The sequence below is a fragment of the Poecilia reticulata genome, linkage group LG3, assembly GCF_000633615.1.
Source record: "Poecilia reticulata strain Guanapo linkage group LG3, Guppy_female_1.0+MT, whole genome shotgun sequence".
Taxonomy (NCBI): Eukaryota; Metazoa; Chordata; class Actinopteri; order Cyprinodontiformes; family Poeciliidae; genus Poecilia; species Poecilia reticulata.
This window is the reverse complement of record NC_024333.1, coordinates 29,649,062-29,668,345: the sequence shown is the minus strand read 5'-3', so window position 1 is coordinate 29,668,345 and position 19,284 is coordinate 29,649,062. Positions and strand designations below refer to the sequence as shown.

Genomic DNA, 19,284 nt, shown 5'->3' with positions numbered 1-19,284 from the left:
TCAGAAATCTGACTTTTTAAAGATATTTGATTATCCATTCTATTTGCATGTTCACATATTGCATTCTTTATTTTTATTCATTTTTTTTCTCCATATTACARTATATGTATGAACTCAAACGGTTGYTTGAGTTCATAAGCTTGAGGATGCAAAGTAAACCTGTATGTGTTCCTTGCTAATAGCATCACTGTCAGCTTGTTGGYGACCAGTGGACATGCAAACTCGGATTCCCGTCTCACTGCAGCTTGTTTAAGCATCCATCCATAAGCGCTCAATCAAAGCACAGCAACCTGATGTGAACATCCACGCACACACACACGCACGCACACACACACACACACACACACACACACTACTATAGCCATAAAAGGCACAGATGCCCAAAGGAAAGGACAACATTCAACTCAATACAGTTAAACATTTCTGCTGAGTGGACATTACTATGCATGGGGGGATAAACACTTGGCTCAGAGAACAGAAGACCAGGCCGACTGGTGGTTTTTGTGTGATTCAGTGTTCGTTTTTGTTTGTTTCTGTAGAAATAAAAGAAAATGGACAGATCTGAATTTACTGTTTAAATGAGCACATTAAGCACAGCTGAATAAGAAGAGTGAAAGTTTAAGATAAATGTGTTTATAACCTGTGTTTTGTTTTTTTTAATTGAAATACAGAATCAAAGAAAATGATCCAAAACATGCTTAAGACTGCAGGTGGTTTTGTTTTTTAAGTTCCATTACCAGACATTGTTTTTGTTTTTTGTTTTTTCAGTTTTTAAGCRTCTGTTTCCAGCATTTGGGCCCTCAACTACTCAGCCTAACAGCACTGTTTAAAATCCAGGAGGGATCACTTTGAAGAACGCCTTATGTGAAACAGGAGAATAAAAATTACCAAGGCTCAAATAATTTAGTCAATTAATTTCATGATAATTCTATTTTCTCTCCCCCCCCCCCCCCCCCCCCCCCTTCCTCCTATCTCTTTCATTCTCCTTCTGTCTTTACTGGTTTTCAAAGAACTGCCTTGCGGGCAGTAAGTATATGCACCATGAACACATTTAATTTTCCCTGTTAGTCCACAGCACGGCCAGAGGTGAGGTTTAATAAGGATCAATGGCACTTTATCTGGGACAGGACCCACTCCTGTGCATGCAAATCCCAGCACCAGCAATGGATTCAATTAAAAAAAAAAAAAAAAAAAAAAGAAACTCCAACCACCAGCACTGGAAATTCAATTAAAGGATTTATGCAAAGGTTTGCTGGCTTTTTTTCATTTGCTTGCTGTTTCTGTTTATGTAATGAGCTTTTCATATCAGGAATCAATACATAATCTGGAGGGGAGCCACACAAAGGGGTGCTGGACTGCCTTTACATATGTATACAGGATATATTTCAAGAAAAGGTTTTTAATAGGAAATTTCACTGCGCAATTCTGCGCAAATGAACTTGAATTAAATTATCTTCGGCGGTTGTTTGCTTTGTGTGTGTGTGCCTTGGTTCCTCTACATGAAGTTCATGTTATTGACTTGGACACACTTTGAAGTGCAATGAACCTCCTTAAAGCCTCTGATTGGACTGCCTCCCCAAGTCAAGTATTGAAAGTAAAAGGCCAAGGTTCCCCGCATCATCCCCAGCCTACAGCCTTAGCTGTGTGTTTTGGCCTAATGAAATGGGATCCCGGTAGACAATAATCCTTGTTATAAGATTGAGCCAGGACACCCATGTCAATATTAGCAAATGGGATTGTTGGCTTTTTGTGTCCGTGTGCGCACATATGCCGTCAGAATGCTCTCGTACATTTGTTTCCATCTGGCTGCAAAATGCATTCTCATTGATCTTCCTCTCAGGTTTTAAGTAGAACACAAAAATAAGACTTTTCCTGGCTGAACTTCAAAACTGTGGGTGGGGACCCATAACGTTTCCCCACACCTGTGTGATTAGAGGATTTAAGCTCCCCTGAAGTTCCTGAGAAGTTTTTGATTAATCTGCTGCAGATGCACCAAGAGGGATTGTTCCAAGATAGAGGTGTAAAAAAAGGGATGCTGTGTCAACAGAAAAGAGGTGCATAAAATAAAAGCTGTATAATAAACATCCGGGCATTTAATGAAGAGGAGCACAGACATTAGCAGCCATACCTGCAGAAAAGTCTAAGTCTTGAAGATGTCTATTTATAGGTTAGAGAATGTTATATGGTTCCTTAAACATTTTTGATAGTGCAACCATTGATGCATTTCTTTGTTTATAGTGATTCTTTAATTGCTGAAAATCTTTTTTTTTTTTCACCTTAAATGGCGCAACACTGGCAAATAAAATAACTGTTCTGAGTTCTGCCCATGAATTTCTTCCCAAAGTCTTGCTGCCATTTCTGAAATTCTTTTGGTGGAGGTATTGTAATACTATGAGGCAGGATTGCTATCACTGGAAAAAAAAAAAACGGTCTTGACATCAGGGAGGTCAATCCAAATGCCGAGAAATGTTAACATGAGATTTTGCAAGCAGCGACAATTCTATATCTTCAGCATTAGGGATCAAACTCTACCCTCCAAAATGCCAATACTCAGCTTGGTAAAGTGTGATTTATCAGAGAGTATATACAAAATTTAGGAGTGGAGAGGATGGAATGTGTCTGGACTACAGTCTTAACCTCAACTCCATTAAATACTTGTGGAATCAGAATGAGTTTGCCGTTTGGACCAGAGTAAACAACCCACAGCGGCTAACTTTTGACAAATCCCGGGTGAAGAATGGGCTGTCATTTCACAGCAACCTGTGACCAAGCTGGCTGCAGCATGTGGAGGGGAAGACAGACTGTGGTACTGTACAGTTCTTCCATGCTAATCGGAATATTCTGTCAAATAAGAGAATTGTTACATGACCAATATGTCTTATTTTTTCAAAGGTTTATCAATCAATCCAATAAACAAGACAATTCCAGAGCCAGCAGCAACCAACAAGCTGTTTGGCATCGGCAGAGAGGATTTGAGAAGTTTTTCATGGACACAACCCACACACTCAACTCTGCTTCTCAACCCACATCACATCTTCACATGCATGGCAGTGTCTTAAAGGAAAGAACAGGCTTTCCAACAATATTCTTATTACAAAGAATTTTTTTTTTTTTTAAAAGAAAGACAAAAATAATCTAAACTTAATTCTCTTTACCTTTTTTGCTGTTTGTAAACACTGTAAAGATCTGATTGATTTGATGGAAGTACAGTGTAAGTTAGAGGCTTACATATGGGATTTAAGGTAATATTTTGGACGGCTTAAATTAACATTTGATGATTTATTTTAATAAGGTGAAATTATCATTAAACAAATGGCTCCATTAAATTTCAAAACAAAAATTGTGAGCATAAGTTCAATTTATTTTAGCATAACTGCCTCAAAATCACACACACACAAATAAAGACATAAGCCCCTGCAATTATTCGATTAAAATGGTCCTGAGTAAGTTGCATCTTCTTGACTACTTGCCATTTGAAGCCATCAACAAGCTTATGGCATAATTCTGGCTTGATACTTCACCACTTTTATTGACGGATCTAATTTAAAAGGGATAGCTTCCCCGACACTGACCTGGCTTTTAACCATTTGGACTGAGGTCAGCGTCATTCCAGGGACTTCTCGCTAACTTGCTTTATCCATTTCAAAATCAGTTTCAATATTTGTTTTATTCCCCTGCTGGAATACAATGGTTTGCTGTTCAACCATCTGACACAAACGTCCTATTAAGATGAAAGAAAACTGGCTAGAAAGACCAGGAATGGGGCGTCGCATGAGGTAGGCACTAAATATTAAGACTTTATTAGTCCTTAATGTGGCTGTCTGCAGTTTGATTCTGAATCAAAGCCAACAGCAAAAGAAAAAAAAACTCATCTTCCAAGATCATTTACTAATCATTTTAATTGGACTATGTCATATTTTTTTATGCTAACAGATAATGAATTGCAGTTTATTATAAAATACCTATTATTTTGCAAGAAATTTTTCCAACAGACCACAAATATCAGAACTAAGTCTAGGGAGCCATTTAACACTACATAACTTTAACCAAAGAGAACAGTACAGTCTGCTTTATCCTTCATCCCATCAGCACTCTAAGTGAAGGAGAAGACTGGGATATAGAGCAAAAGAAGACTAAAATTACCATCTGTATGAAAAGTGAAACTAGACAGGTTATTCACATCCTGGCCAGGCTATAAATAGGGCAACACACACACACAGCTAATGTGGTGGATTAGTAGCAGGAAGCAGACAGACAGTCATCACAGTCCTTGTTCCCCTTAGCCCACCGGGTCCTGGATCCCAGCAGACGTCATACTATCTACCAAATCAGTATTAGCCAGGGACTTTGTCCGTTCACAAAAGCCGTTCCATACAACTCGCAACCCCAGTGTGTTGGCTAAGGTTCCTGTTTCAGAAGTTGATATTCTGTCAGGATGTTTCTCCCCCTTTTCCTCCTCACTGTACTGTTTAAAGTAAGTGTGTAACAGAATCCACACCTAAGGACCCTTTCTCCATATTTGTATAAAGTTTAAAGGCAAGGGATCAGGGTTTAAGTGCCTGTTTATCCTCAGGCTCAATCACTTTCTAAGCAACGCTTTGTCTCATCCAGTAAGGTGTGATTGATAGACGACTCTGAATGGTGGTTTATTTTGCTCCTTATAATTTGCTTCATAATGGCAAAACCAATCAGCAATCACATCTATTCACATAAGTAGCAAATAGCAATCTTTAAGGATTCATCATCATCATATCTTTATTATAGACACAAAAGGTTCATAGTGAAAAAAATAAAAGATAAATACAGGAAGTTAACATTTATGAGATGTTAACTGCCTGCTTCATTTTTGATGCAACAATTAACTTATTACAATGGACATACCTGCAATTCATAGCTGTTTTTTTATTAGCAGTTTATAGAATAATGGGCAATGAACAAGGCCATATCTGCACAAATACGTTTTGTCTTGTTTTGTTTCACCGAATTAGCAAATGCAGCAGCTTGACGCTTCATCTTGCTAACATCAGACTGCCAGTAGACACTCCCTCACCTTTTCCTCTCTCCTAAACACCAATTAGGACTCCATTAGTCTGGCCTGGCAGCTCATTTGCTCTGGAGGCAGCTGAGGGGGCCTGTTATGTGGGACCTTTGCCCATAGAGTTCCGCCTCAGCAGCCACAGCACCACATGGCTGTCATGGTAATGCAGCCTCCGTGTCTCCCTGTTCCACAAGTTAACATTCCCTCCCTTCTCCTTCACCACTTCCTGCCTAACAATGCTTTGCCTGGGAAATCCTCAGCCACACCGAGTGCCTGCAAGTAAGACTCTGCGATTGAAAGTGAGCAGAGCAACTGGAGGGCAGTCAACATACGTCTGTGGGGCCACTTGTTAGGCACTTCATTAAATGTCTGTCCCCATGGTAAAAAGGTGAGGTAGGACCCTTATTAACTGAGTAGTGACAAATCCCCCAAGAGCAGGCAGATGAGTTACAGAGCCAGCTGCTCTAGCAGGTCTGTGTGGAACAGGGGAAATAGCTAGTGGTGGAGGAATGGCGCAGGGCTCCGGTTCGGGTTTGATGAGACGGAGAGCAGGCACCAAGTCACATTCAAAGCACTAAGCAGCCTCTTTGCAACACAGAGAAATGATCCCAGTGGCACGTAAGAAAAGGCCCAAAGCTCTCAGGAACTTGTTAAAGCTGCCGACGTCCTCTGCCCCTCGCCGACACTCTAATGCCTGATATCACACATCAGGGACTTGGTCAAAAGATCAGCATGTGCATACACAGAAATATAGGAAGGGCCAAAGGGAGCAAAGACTGAGAGTGTAAAGAGACAAGCATCTGTTATGTGGTGGGTCTAATGGGATGTAGAAGGCATTTAATTTACATATGAAGCAGATAACATGAAACCATATTCTTGCAAAAAGCTTGTGAAGTGCTATACAGTAGAAACCAGATGTCTACTGTGATCACCATTTTTTTCAGACTTTATCCATTTTAAGTCAGTTATGATTAGCCAAATTTATGTGATTTGCAAATACCACAGTATTGACCAATTTATGGATAAAGTTAAGTGTTCTTTATATCTAAGGATTACAAATATTTCACTTGGTTTGCCTTTATAACTTGGGTGAAACATTTTGAGTATACTGCCATAATCGTCTCATAATAGTTTGCTGGAAGTTTGGTCCTTTCGCCATGACAGGCTGGTGTAACCAAGTCGGATTTGTCRGCCACCTTGCTTACAAAAACCTTAAAAATGTCAATGTCAAAATTTCTATTGCGGTGAGATAAGTTTTGTGTTGGCCACGTGAGAACATTCCAACATTTCTACTTGATAGTACGGTAAAACTGCAAATTTGGAAGATCCCTTCATACCCAAGCTTGAACTTCTTGGATCATGTCTTGAGATGCGTCTTAAGTATTTACGGTATTTACGTGTATTTATGGTTCGAAGATGATGGATGTCATGTATGTTGACATTTTCATAAACGCCTGAACAGAYGTTGAAGTTGCTGGTACTGGGTCTTTAAAGTGAATAGCTGGCCCCTTTCAAACAATAAAATATAAAAAGTCACATTTTCTACGGTAAACTCCTCTCTCTTACAAGCTGGCATTTTACAGCATTACTTTGGGGTTCATGAAATTGAAATAAAATCATATAGAGAGAGTCACTCCAGCAAACACCAAAGCAGCAGTGTTTTGTTCTCACAATAACTCGGCTGAGAACAACATGACTTGTTCGCTACACAGGCTTTACCGCTACTGTTATATATATAATATACTGTATATATAACAATATAGTGGTGGCGAATGAGCACAGCACTGTTCTAAATGAATTGGGAATCTTATCTGACAAAAAAAACAGGGGAAGTTAGTCTAATATAACYGTGTTTTTATACAGTGAATGTAAAAATGTTCCCCARTATGTCAGGTTTTTGTGAAGGTCCAGACAAACTCGATCAAGTTACTGACCCAGACATGATTAATATGACGCATCACATACGATACACAGAACACAGTTCCACATTTCAAGTGTCTTTGACATGCACCATGATTTCTCTCAATGCATTAAGGATATGTAATTGCTTGTGCCAATCTTGTCAACCGAGTGCAAAACAAATCAAATATCGCTAATGTACAGTTTGGCTTTCTTGAGTTGCTTTKTGTGATCCCATTTCCAATATGCTGGCATCGCAGTCTCTAATCTCCATGGATCCCAGGAGCATGTACAAGCAATTAAAACAATAGCATCTTTACGCCCCTGCAACCAATAAACAAGCTAATGTCACTGCTGTGTAAAGACACTTAGTGTCAGGGGCAATACCCCAGCTGGATTAGAACAGAGCTCTTTGCTTTTAATACCCCACTATAAAGATGGTCTAAAGAAATGTATGCACTTTATTAAAGAGGCTCAGAGGAAATAATATCATATACATAACCAAGACAACAAACTGGAGTTGAAGCATAAATTTACAAGGCATACCATTCAAATTGAACTTTATTTATCTCAGCAGTCTTTTTTGTTTTGGGAGGGCTCCTGAATGTATGTTTCTTTTTGAGGACTCATAAGAGTAGTATAGGAATAAGAATTTTTAATTATGCAATACATTGAAGAGATGTACTTTTTGTTGGTTTGCTTCATCTTAAGTGATCTTATTAAACAACTGCACATAATATAGCAGGCAAATTTTCAGCATGCGCGTCTGTCRAGCCTGAAACATGAAGATATAATCAGAAACAGATGTTAAGCTACTGTGGTGCTGACAGGGCATAAGTAAGGAAATATCCAGATGTAACCTCTGCAAAAAGGAAACTAAAAAGCAGTGCGGTTTCAAGATGCCACAGGTGCCATTTGTGTTTAAACTTGAGAACTTGACTTTGTTAAAACATACCATGACCTGAAGGACAAGGAAGTCAGTTGCACATGTCGGTACATTTTTGCTTTTCTTCTAAGCAGAAAAAAGCATTGGGAAATAGAGGCATGGAATATATATCATGGAAGTGTGGAGAGAAAAACTGAGATGGAACTGGTGTTTGTGAGAAGAAAGAGTCATGAACTATGTGGGGACTATTCCTCTGCATACTAATACACTGCTTTCATTGGATTTGTCCGAAAGGTTTAACAGGGCTGCCCGGGGAGTGGCCCAGTACCTTCAGTTTTCCTTTGCGCTGGCTGACAGTGGATTTACATACCCTCACCCTTCCCTTTTCACATTTCTTCCTCTTCTGTGTCTTTTCAAAAAAGTGTAATGGGACTTACTTTACCCCTAGTAAATAATCCATGCAGCTGGGCAAACAGAATCCAAACCCAGCACCAGAGTTGGCATAAAATTGTTTAAAAAGGGAAAGAAAGAAGGATTTAGGGAGAAGGACTTTGTTGTATGCAAAAAGTAGAAAAACGGAGCAGTTAGGTTCATACGAGCAGAGGGTTTCATGCTTTCCTTTGGGCGATTAAACAGGCTGCAGGTTATGCAGGTTATGGTTTAAATACCAGAAAGAAATTGCCAAAATTAGCCGAGTATGACCATTATGAAAATGGAGGAATGTTTAAAAATAGTCAGGATAGAAGCAAGGAAAACTTTTAAAGACCCAAAATACTTTATGTTCAACCAGCTTAACTTGGTTTGTTTCTAATGAAGGTGAGGGCCTTCATTAGCCTGACTACACAGAATAAGAAATGGATTTGAAAACAGTTCAAATAATCCATATATTCAATTTAGTATCCCAACAAAGGAGGAATATATTTGACTTATGGTTTTGTGTCGCTGACAGAAGTAGTGGAGGATATTTAGAATTTTTAATCATTTAGTTTTTACAACGCGTTTCGAACTTCTTTCCAAGATCTTTTTGTGACGCATTGTTGTGATTTTTTTAGACTGAACCATATGTTTGCTATATTAGAAATCACATTTATTGATTTATAGTATAATTTAAAGCAGGCACTTGCAGAACTCATCAGATAGAGATTTGAAAAATGCATGAAAAGAGCAAACATGAAAGACAGGTTGAGGACAGGATTTGGGGACCATTGCCTTAAAACAGGAAACTACATAAAATAGGTGGAGTCAGCATCATTTTTGGCAGAGCAGGAAGGAAGGATATTATGTCTGCGGATAGTTCAAGGTTGCAAAAAATAAATAAATAAATAAATAAATAAATAAATAAATAAATAAATAAATAAATAAATAAATAAATAAATAAGTCTTTGATTATTTCTGGGAACACTGCATTCTGGCAAGTTAGAGAAAGTCCCCGAAGAGAGAAGAAAGAAAGAACAATGTTTACACACACCTCATAATGACACATCATGCACTTGGCATTGGCAAATAAGAAAATGGGAGAAGCCTCCGTGAAGACATTTATGCTGAAGTGATGTTTGTGAAAGAACTGATATGCCAAATCTATAATTTGGTAATTGCAGATACATAGCACTCTCAATTGCCAAAGACACCTTTAGGGACATGCTGAAGAATGTTTGAGTCAAAGTCATTGATAAGCGTCTCCGGATATTTACTGCATACAAGCTTATTGCACAAGTAACAATTATTCGCAAAACAGTTTCATCTTAATTTAATGGAAGTAAACAGATGATGTAAAGAAAAAAAAAACACTAGATCATACATAATTGGTCGTTTAGCAAAGCCTGTTTTTACAATTTTGATACATCTCTTCTCTTAGAACCTCTTTTCTTCCTTCAACATTCCAGACCACAGTCAACTAGATCTTAGACAATATTCTAATTAACAGTAGGACCACAGTCTAGTGGTCATGTGTAATTTCTCTATAAAATGGATTCCCCACCCCCAGTACTCTGCGTGTGGAAGCTATCGGGTTTAATCTTGTTGCCCCTTACGCTAGAATAACTGTGAGTACTTTCTTGGCAAAGGCATCTAAAGCTCAGGGGTTACTGCATGGTTGATCCTCCAGCAAGGTCCTTTCCATTCTCATTCAATCAATCTTTATTCAAACTATTGCCAAAATCAATTGCTTTCTGCCTGGGATGCGTGGTTGAAATGTGGGGAGGCTAAGAGTCAGCCAAGGTACTCCATGGTAAGGCTGTGAAACTACAGTCTTTGAAAGTGTTCCCTCACGCAGAGTACATCGTCATGTGTTAGACAAGTTGCATGTCCTTCGCCAAACAATTGCAAGAATATTTTTTTATCATAGCAAATTGTATTTTTGGTTGCCATAGCCGAGTCAAGGTGAAATATGTGGTCAACAACTATGAGGTTTCACATAATTCTGCGCCATGATGAATTCTATTGTATGACCAGAATTAAAAAAAAATAAATAAATAAATAACAAGAGGAGGAAATAAAGCAAAACTTCAGCTTTTCAGCTTTATTTTAACTATACTTAAGCCTTTTGAAAGAAAAAGAAACTGCAAACATTAAAAACTTTAATGTATTAAATGGATATATGCTTTTATGATAAAACATTTCCACATGAATCAGGGTAAAGACTATTAATAAATGTTTTCCAAAAGCATGAGGCAGTATTGACTATACTGAAAATCTGGTTGAGATATGCAGTGAACGTAAGGCTTGATTCTTTGGTGAAAATTCTAACTTTCTTACCTTTTTCACAAGAGTCATAAATGACCTTGTCTATAGGATTGGACTTGTCCAAAAGATTGGACGACTTCAGTTAGAAATCGGTACTCTAAATATTTTGTTAGCAGAAATTTTGCTATGTGGTCTGTGTGTTTGGGTCAAAAAAACGAGACAGCAAAAATGTGTTACCTTGCTTTTAAATATGGGGGAGAAGGTGCTCCATCGTTTTAATGGGCCTATGTATACACAGGCTGCAGAGGAACACAATTTTAGGTATAGAAAATGAATGAATGATGGATGTGTATACTAACAGAAACCTACTTCCAAAGTAGCCAAACAACATATAGATGCCTGGCCCTGCACTTAGTATTCTAACCATGATCACATGTAATAAAGAGCAGCAGAAATAAGACAACTGGCCCTTACGCTATGCATCCTTAACATAGGCTTCTGTGTACAAACAGGGTTCTCTATGGAGGTAGAAAAGGGAAGACGGAGGTAGAAAGACTTGATTAGGACACCTTAATAGGAGTACCACGTCACATCACGGTGGTATCTGGATCATGGTCCAAAGCATTACTGACACTGCACAAAAGTAACCAGGTAAAGGTGAGGATGAGAGAACCTTCCCAGAAGTCGGCTCTTTACTTGCATTCTGAGAAACACTGAGGCCAAAACTAATAGTCTGTAAAATAAACTACAACACCTCTGCTCCAGCAACTATGCCAAATTTCCTCTCAGGCCTTTTCCACTGACTGAATTTTGCTCAAATACCATCACTGCCCTTTTTAAAACAATAGTTTAGTCATAGAAAAAAAAAACAGTGTAAATGATAAATACAAACAAAGAGTCCAAAGATAAATTAAATCTCAAGCATGTTAAAGTCACACAATCACAAACAATTACTCAGCTATTTTAAGTCGGGGCATGTACATGTTTAATTTGGTCACTGATTTTCCTTTTCCTGAGTTTAAATGCAGACGGACCAGCTTCACTGCACAGATGAAATGCAGAAAAAGTACTGGGCTGTCCAGGTTCACTGAAAGCAAGGAATGATGACGACTAGGGTGTGGCAGATCATTGTGGCTGGGAAATACGGTCCATTAACCATTGGAACACAAGAACAAAGTTTGATGATGAAAAAGTAAAACTTTGAGTCAACGTGGTAGCATTGTTTCAGTTTGCTGTGTGGGGTCACCTTTGATTCGGTATTACATATGGTGAACCAGGGATTGATCTAGATCCTAAAAAACAGAAAATCTAATATACTTGGTCCACAAAAACACAGATAAGTGGATGTGACACAGTCTAACAAATAACAGGCAATTAGAATATTAATAAAAAGTTCATTTCTTGCAATACATTATACCATTATAATGACAATCTGAGGTTTTCAAGCCTTTCCTATTAATGATTTTCAGCTGACAGCTAATGAAAACATGACATTTAAGATTAAAATATTACATCAGACCAATGAAAAACAGTTTCAAACAGAAATGTTAGCCTACGGAAAGTGGCCAATACCCAAGTAAAGGTTATTTTCAATATGTACTTATAATCTGACAATGAGTTTCATCATAAATGCATTTAGTTTGTTGAATATGGCTGTATTGTTACTGCTGTCATGTTTTGAGACAACTTCGTGCCCCACATGCAGACAGGACAGAAGAAACAGTTCATTGTGATTTATTTGCAATAAATCAGGTTGAAGGTGTTCAGGAGGAGGTTCTGCAGGGAGATTAACAAAGTTCAATGCGATCCAGGACGTGGAATAGTGAGACCGTGAAATGGTAAGGTGAGACTGATCTTACTTGTTCTGAGGTGAGGGAAGAACCGGAGGGGGAGGTTTGATCCTGATGTGTCTGTGGAGGAATGATGGGGAGAGCGGGAAGGTTGTCAGGTCTGGAGCTTGACTTGGAGCAATGGTGGGGATTCTTGTAGCTGAATTTTGACTAACGGTGTTTTTGACTAAAGTCCCAGAGGGTTAGAGTCCCAGTTAAATGATGTTTAACTGAAGTCCTAAAAGAGGTACGGGTTTTAATGTTTTTATCTTTTTTAATCTTTTTCAAAATCTCTTTCTCTCTCACTGTTTATTCAATGTCACATGCTGTTTTTATTTTAATTATGTAAAGCACTTTGAAATGCCTTGCTGCTGAAATGTGCTATACAAATAAAATTTGATTGACTGATTGATTGAATCTATGGTGAGGTTGAGGCCAATACCTGTTTGCAAAGCAAGAGAAACCTTAGCAGAGAAAGATAAGGACAGATAAATCCGGCCATGAAAAATCCTTTCGCAGGATTCAACTTGGAACATAATTGTGATAAAATAAACTTGAGGCTTGACTCTAACCAATAATGTAGGGCCATCAAGCAAAAAGTGGCTGCTCTACAGCTGTTTGTCTGCTGACTGACAGCATCAGCTGCAGGTGTGCTGGGCTGCCCAGCTCTCTCATGAAGATCCTGTTAGAGGAACGAGCACTCACACGAACACAAAACCCAGGAACCTAGCAACCTCAACAGGATGCCGAAGTAAAAGAGGTTTGCAATAATTTATCTATTCAATAATTATTAACACAATCAACCAAGGATTCACAGTGGGACAAAGTTATGACTATGTCCAAGTGCTGGGAAATATGTGCTACTTATATCAGTGGCAAAATGTTCAATAAACTGATTCAACCACAGATATGGCATGTTAAAGAATGACAGTACAAGGAAGAGAAAGTCAGACTGAAATGAACAACTTTATGCTGCAACAGCTGCAGAGTTAAAATCTAAGTAACGACATAAAGTAAAATGTTATTTACTTTGTGCCTTTGAAGACATAGATCCCCAAGTGCAGTAAAAACTTGAAAACTATATAAATCAGTAAATACAGCGATTCAAGGCAGGATGCAACATGGTAATTACTGGAACTTATGAACAGACCCAATGTCCAAAGAGCTGTCCAACACACCAAATATTTTCTACCAAAAAAAATCACATAAAACAAGTTTCAAATGTGGTTATGAGAACATTTAGTTTTTGCCGGGGGATTTCCCTCCAGAACATAATTACCTGGAAACCTTTTGACTAATGGTAATGTTGGATGTGTTAGATTACATCTGCTAAAGCAGAGCAGGTCCTTCTTCTGTGGAAGTTTAGTTGGAAACTGGGGATAACGACCTCTGGCCACCGCAAATGTAGACTCCAGAATGCAACTAAAAACTGAAATCAAACCAGTGTAGCAGTATCCCCATACATTTTCATATCCTGGTGAAAAAAAAACACAACTGCAGCACACTTTCAATGAATTGTGCCACCACAGACAAATGCGGATTTCAATCTGTGATCTAAAGCATCTATACATTTAGACACCTTGGATACATCCTACCACTAAATCAAAGGGTGCATTCACACCATCCTTCCTTAGTCCACTTTAATCAAACTCTAGCTCGTTTGCTAAATAAAAGTCTTGAAGATGTGTAAATGCACAATCGAACTCTGACGCTGGCCAAAAAAGGTAAACTGGTCCGCCTAAAACTCTAGGTCTCGTTTTGGTTGAAGGGAGCCCGAATGCAAATATGTGAAAGCCAAGTGGACATGGACCACTACAAAAGCAGGAAGCAGGCTATAGTGTGGGGCACTCTGTTTAAATACAACAAAAACAAATGTGCGAGTGTAGCGCTAGCACTAAAAGTGGCTTGTGGTCTTTTACCAAAGAGAAAAGAGAAATTGTGCAATAATATGACGCCACTCCCTCTTTGTTTATATTTTGTGAAGAAGGAAGTCTTCAGAGGTTTCTTGTGTTGTTTCCTTCCTTGCCTGTGCAGTGCCACCACAGGCAAGGAGTTACAGAGATCCACCACAGCTCAGAAAAGATGCAATATATTTTGACACGTGAGTGGTATAACAGATAAGATGTGTCTGCATTCATACTTTCCACTCATCTAAGCTGCTTGCTCTGGTTGCATCCATAGCATCATGTGCATTGTGCTTGCAATCAGGGGCGGATCTAGAAAAAAATTTCTGGGGTGGCAAGAGGGGGGGCAGGGATTTTTTTCAGGGGTGGCAGCATAAAAATAAATAAAACGTCTCATGCTCACGTTTAGTTTACACAGACCTAACATTGAACTTAATTTAACTTGATTTACTTGTTGTAAAATATTGTTTTTAACTTGCATTGTTTCAAAATGAGCTTCATGTAGCACTGAGGATTAAATATAATTTCTTAATATAGTATTGTTAATTATTTTTATGTCTTTCATACTCCTGCTAATTGATATATATTATTAGATTGGACAGTGCCTATTAGTCGCTATGTGATTCATTGAGTTGTGTCCAGAAAACCATTTTATCCCAATCCAGGACAAACAGAAATCTGTCACAAAAATATTCGTAGCGCCATCATTTGTTATCAGAGATATATCTATTAAATACGACTTAGAATAAAGAGGAGAAAACTGATGTTTGATAAACTCTCCGTGATACAAATCTATAAACAATTTTGTTTCTGTTAGTTCTGTAAAGATGCAAGAAGGGGCAAATTTCGATTATATTGGTCAATCGTTTTATTTTAAATATGCTGTAGGAGCCGTAGTTTGATGATTAGTTCTGTTTTTGTCGCTTGTTTAACTTTTAGGAATTGCAGCGGCTGCAGACAGTGCGCCACAATAAAGGTACAATAAAGCTGATAAACAGGTGAAGAACCAAACACCACTTCTTTTATGCCTTTTCTCACTCTGTGTCGACTTTACACTGACCCGTTGCCATGGCAACCGACAGACAACAGCTCAATGAGCAGACAGAGCAGAGATTACCGATCAGGGGAATCAACACCAAAAAACAAACATTTCCCACACAAAAAAGTAGCAAAAACATCAAAACAGAACATTCAGTCTGTTACATTATGCTGTCAGGCTTAATGTCTATATTGTCATTATTAATAAGTTTTTGCCTGAKCACAGCAGTGGTTGATTAGCTGATTTAAACAGCCGCTCTACTGATGTGACCTGTTTTAGTGCTAACGGAACCAAAACACACCGAACTGCGCAGCACATGTTAAGGTTATCAGTCAATAGAAGGCTAGTAACAGTTAGGCTAGCATAACTGACCCACTGCTCACTTGTTCAATGTTTTCTTTAAGTTAAAACTTTTTAATCACCTGTTAAATGTGAAGCCCTTGTTATCCAAATCATAGGGTTGAATTAACCGCTAAATATTGCGTCCATTTTTCAGATTCTTTGCGTGACTGGTATTTTCTGACCACCCATAATGTTGACTCAATGGACAGCAATAGCGCATGTGTGGCGCACGATAAGTCACGTAATGTCCAATCCAGTAATTTGTATCCATCAATGCTGCTGCCTCGCGCTCTGTCCTTCTCTCTCACTTCCCGCTACTTAGCAGTGGGTGTCAGGTTACATTGTGTTGCATTCAATGTTGTCAGAAAAAAGAGATTCGTGAGCTTAATGTCCGATTTCCCATAACTATTTAATGAATTCCTAGTCGCCAGCTGGGGTGGCAACAGGGGTGGCAAGGCTCTCATTTGGGGTGGCAGTTGCCACCCCATGCCACCCCAGTAGATCAACCCCTGCTTGCAATGAAACTTTCCTTTGGTGTGTGTTTTAGAGTTCCTAAAGGAGTCTGATCTTAAAGGACGGAGCGCTTTTACATTCAGGTTTTTGATTTAGAAAAAAACGCCTTTCATCAGTGTGCTAGCATGCATTATTTTCGTAACTGTCCTTTTTTGATGTTCTTCTTGTAGCAGTGCACATAAAACAAAGCATCGCTGCTGCTCTGGATTTGACATTTGATGCTGTTGACTTGCAAGACAAACAAATTACACTTGGACTTCCATTAAAACCTGTGCAGGCTTAAGATCTGTTTGTAGCAAAGAGGTCGAAACTGCAATTCAGCATTAGGTTCTTTTATTATTTTGAACTGAATCTGTCTACGGTTGGGAACAGCACAGAGCAGCCACACAGTAAAACTAAGTTGTTGGTAAGGAGCAAAAGTTACTTATTCATGGAACAACCGTTCACTGTGGAAAATAAGGCCCCATGATGACAAAATAATCACAGCATGACAAAATAATAATAGGCAGGAGCAATCATCATGCACAAACCATAAACCCCCCTAAATTTACCCCATCATATCTTTTAACGTTTACACAGTGCTCTAAGCAGAAGGGGCAATTTCCACTGCTCTGCAGCTCTGTCTAGGTTTACATGAGGATTAGGGCTCATCTGTCAGGTCTGAATCCAGTGTGAAGTCTTCTATAACAAACTGAAGTAATTACCAGCTCACTTCCGAGGCTAACCTCTATCCTCTATCCAGAGCTGCCCATTCTCAGGAGTGAAGACCTTAACAAATGGCTTTAATAGGCAAACCTTCATAATGTAAAACTATTGTCTTGTGGGACATCTCACAGCTTTGACAACAGTGCAAATATGAGTAATTTGTTTACACGTCTGCTGGGAGCAATAACAGCCTCAACGGGAGGAATTACTTCAAATAATTACTCAAGAAAATATCTGGGTGAAGCACTTGCAATGTTATGGAAAATAAGAACAGGGAGACACACGGAAAAAGACACGGAGACAGAAATGATGTGATATATCCCTGTGGTGGTCGGTGCTCTGTGGTGAAGCTATGAGGCAAACACGTAGGCTCTTTAAATGCGCCAAGCAAATTTACTCACACGGAAAATTAAGCAGAGACGGCATTCTGTCCCCCCTAAAGACTTTAAGATATATGGCTGCTTTTGTAATTATCATGGGTCACCTCCTAAATTGAGATGTGCTCATATACCAGTAATTCCAGTGTAAATCTTTCCCTGTGTGTGATGATTCTTTCAACAGCCCAGTTCCGTGTGTGTCCTGCCCCCCCCACCCTCCCCCCCCTTTTGCGCTCATTGCTGTCTTTGTGCAGGTATAAATGTCTGCGTACGCTTTGCACACGCATGTGTGTGCATCTATGTGTGCGTACAGTGGGTGATATATGAGTTGCGATAGGATTGCGAGAGCCTTGTCGACAGCTGCTGGCTGCCATTCACACCTGAGAGGACCCATGTCCTTATGAGAATTAATGTACTCTGACATCCTCTGGGACTTTGGCAGCCCCCAGAGGGACTAATGAAGAAATACAACCTTGCCAAGAGAGAGTGGGGCATTTTAAAGGGCTCCCTCAGGTCCCAGGAGAGGGCATTCAGAGAGGGCATGGATAGTTAGAGGAGACGCGGAACAAGGGTATTTAGAGTTAGAGCAGAAACAATAGGATTTTTCTTGAACTTTTGTTCAGGCATTATTTGATTTTGTGTGGCGTAAAGTAGTTCTCGGATGTTCGTCAATATGTTTTCAATTAAACAAGCAAAAAGCGTCACCAAAATATGTTAGATCACATATTCCTCTCCTGCTCATTAAAAACCTAATAATCAATCATTTTCATCTGGACATGTAGAACTCTAATGAAGCAGTCTCTTGGATTCTGTGTTTTCTGATCTTCGAGCAAGTCCAGATAGGGTCCCGGAGGTCTGGAGAGTTAAAGGGCTAATCTCTATGGATCATCTGTGCCTCAAAGAAGGTCAAAATTGGCTTGTGTAAAAACAAGCTGTGCCTGGGATTAAAGCACTAGTCATTATGCAAAATCTATTTGGGTCTCACATGATGCATCATCCAAGTACCAATTAAAATAGCTTGCTTTAAATTCAAGATGACCTACTCGTCTTTAAATGGGCAGATGGTAAGGCATAATGGTATACTTGTCCAGACAAGTCTGCCCAGCTGTCTAAGAATCAAAAAGTTGAGCCATGAGGTATGAAAAAAAAGATAAATATTGCATTTCTTAAACTTCTGTTTTTGTTCTGTTTAAATCCTTATTTGCCCATCACTTTTCCTCCCACACATCCTTCCCTAAGTCTGTGTCTCTACAGCAGATAGCACCACTCAAACGCTCTTGGCAAGCTGCGAGACTTTCACAATCCAAGAGAACAATGTGAAATTAGGAATCAGTATGAGAATCTGACCACTGAAGAGTGTTTTGAAGGTCGAACAATTTTAGAAAGATAATTTTTCTTCTTTTTTTTTCTTTTTTTTTTGCAAAACAAATAGATTTGCTGAAATGAACTCCAGAATTTTGGCTGCAGGACAGCACCGCTCTAAGCAAGCACAGTTGAGGTCCTTTGAGTTTGAGGACAGAAAATGGACTGCGCTTCTGTCAGTATTTCCACAGGCCCCTGGATCTCCTCACCATGTTGACTAGTCATCCAAAAACCACCAGGAAATCGTGGTACAAGCTGACCCAGACAGAATCCCAAGCGTAAAACCATGTGACGTCAACGTGACCAACATCTATCATTAGCACATCTACAGACTTTATCTTCACGATCTCTTGCACATTAAACTGAAGCAGGTACGTCTGATGTGATGAAGGCAATTGACTTGTGAAGAAGACAAAGTGAATTACTGTTTTTGTGAGCACATGAGTTTAGTTTAGTTCAGTGAAGCTCTTTTTTTTTCTTTTCTTTTTAACAGGACCTCAATAGTTCTTTAGGGAAATTTGTTGGGAGGACACTACTGTCTGAATTCTGCTTTGCCACTAATCCCTGTAAATTACAATGTAACTGCATCCATGGAAAGTTAATTCAGTCACTACGCCCCTCCTGTTCATTCCAAATGAAAACTCCTGGAATAGCATCTGTATTTATTGCACCAATGCAAAAACACACACACACACACACACATATATA

At 39.0% G+C, this 19,284-nt stretch overlaps 1 long non-coding RNA gene across 1 annotated transcript in view; it reads right to left on the bottom strand.

Annotated features, from left to right (window-relative positions):
* The window catches only part of LOC103462872 (uncharacterized), a 70,928-nt gene that overhangs the window by 1,737 nt on the left and 49,907 nt on the right, over window positions 1-19,284 (bottom strand). The window lies entirely within an intron of this gene.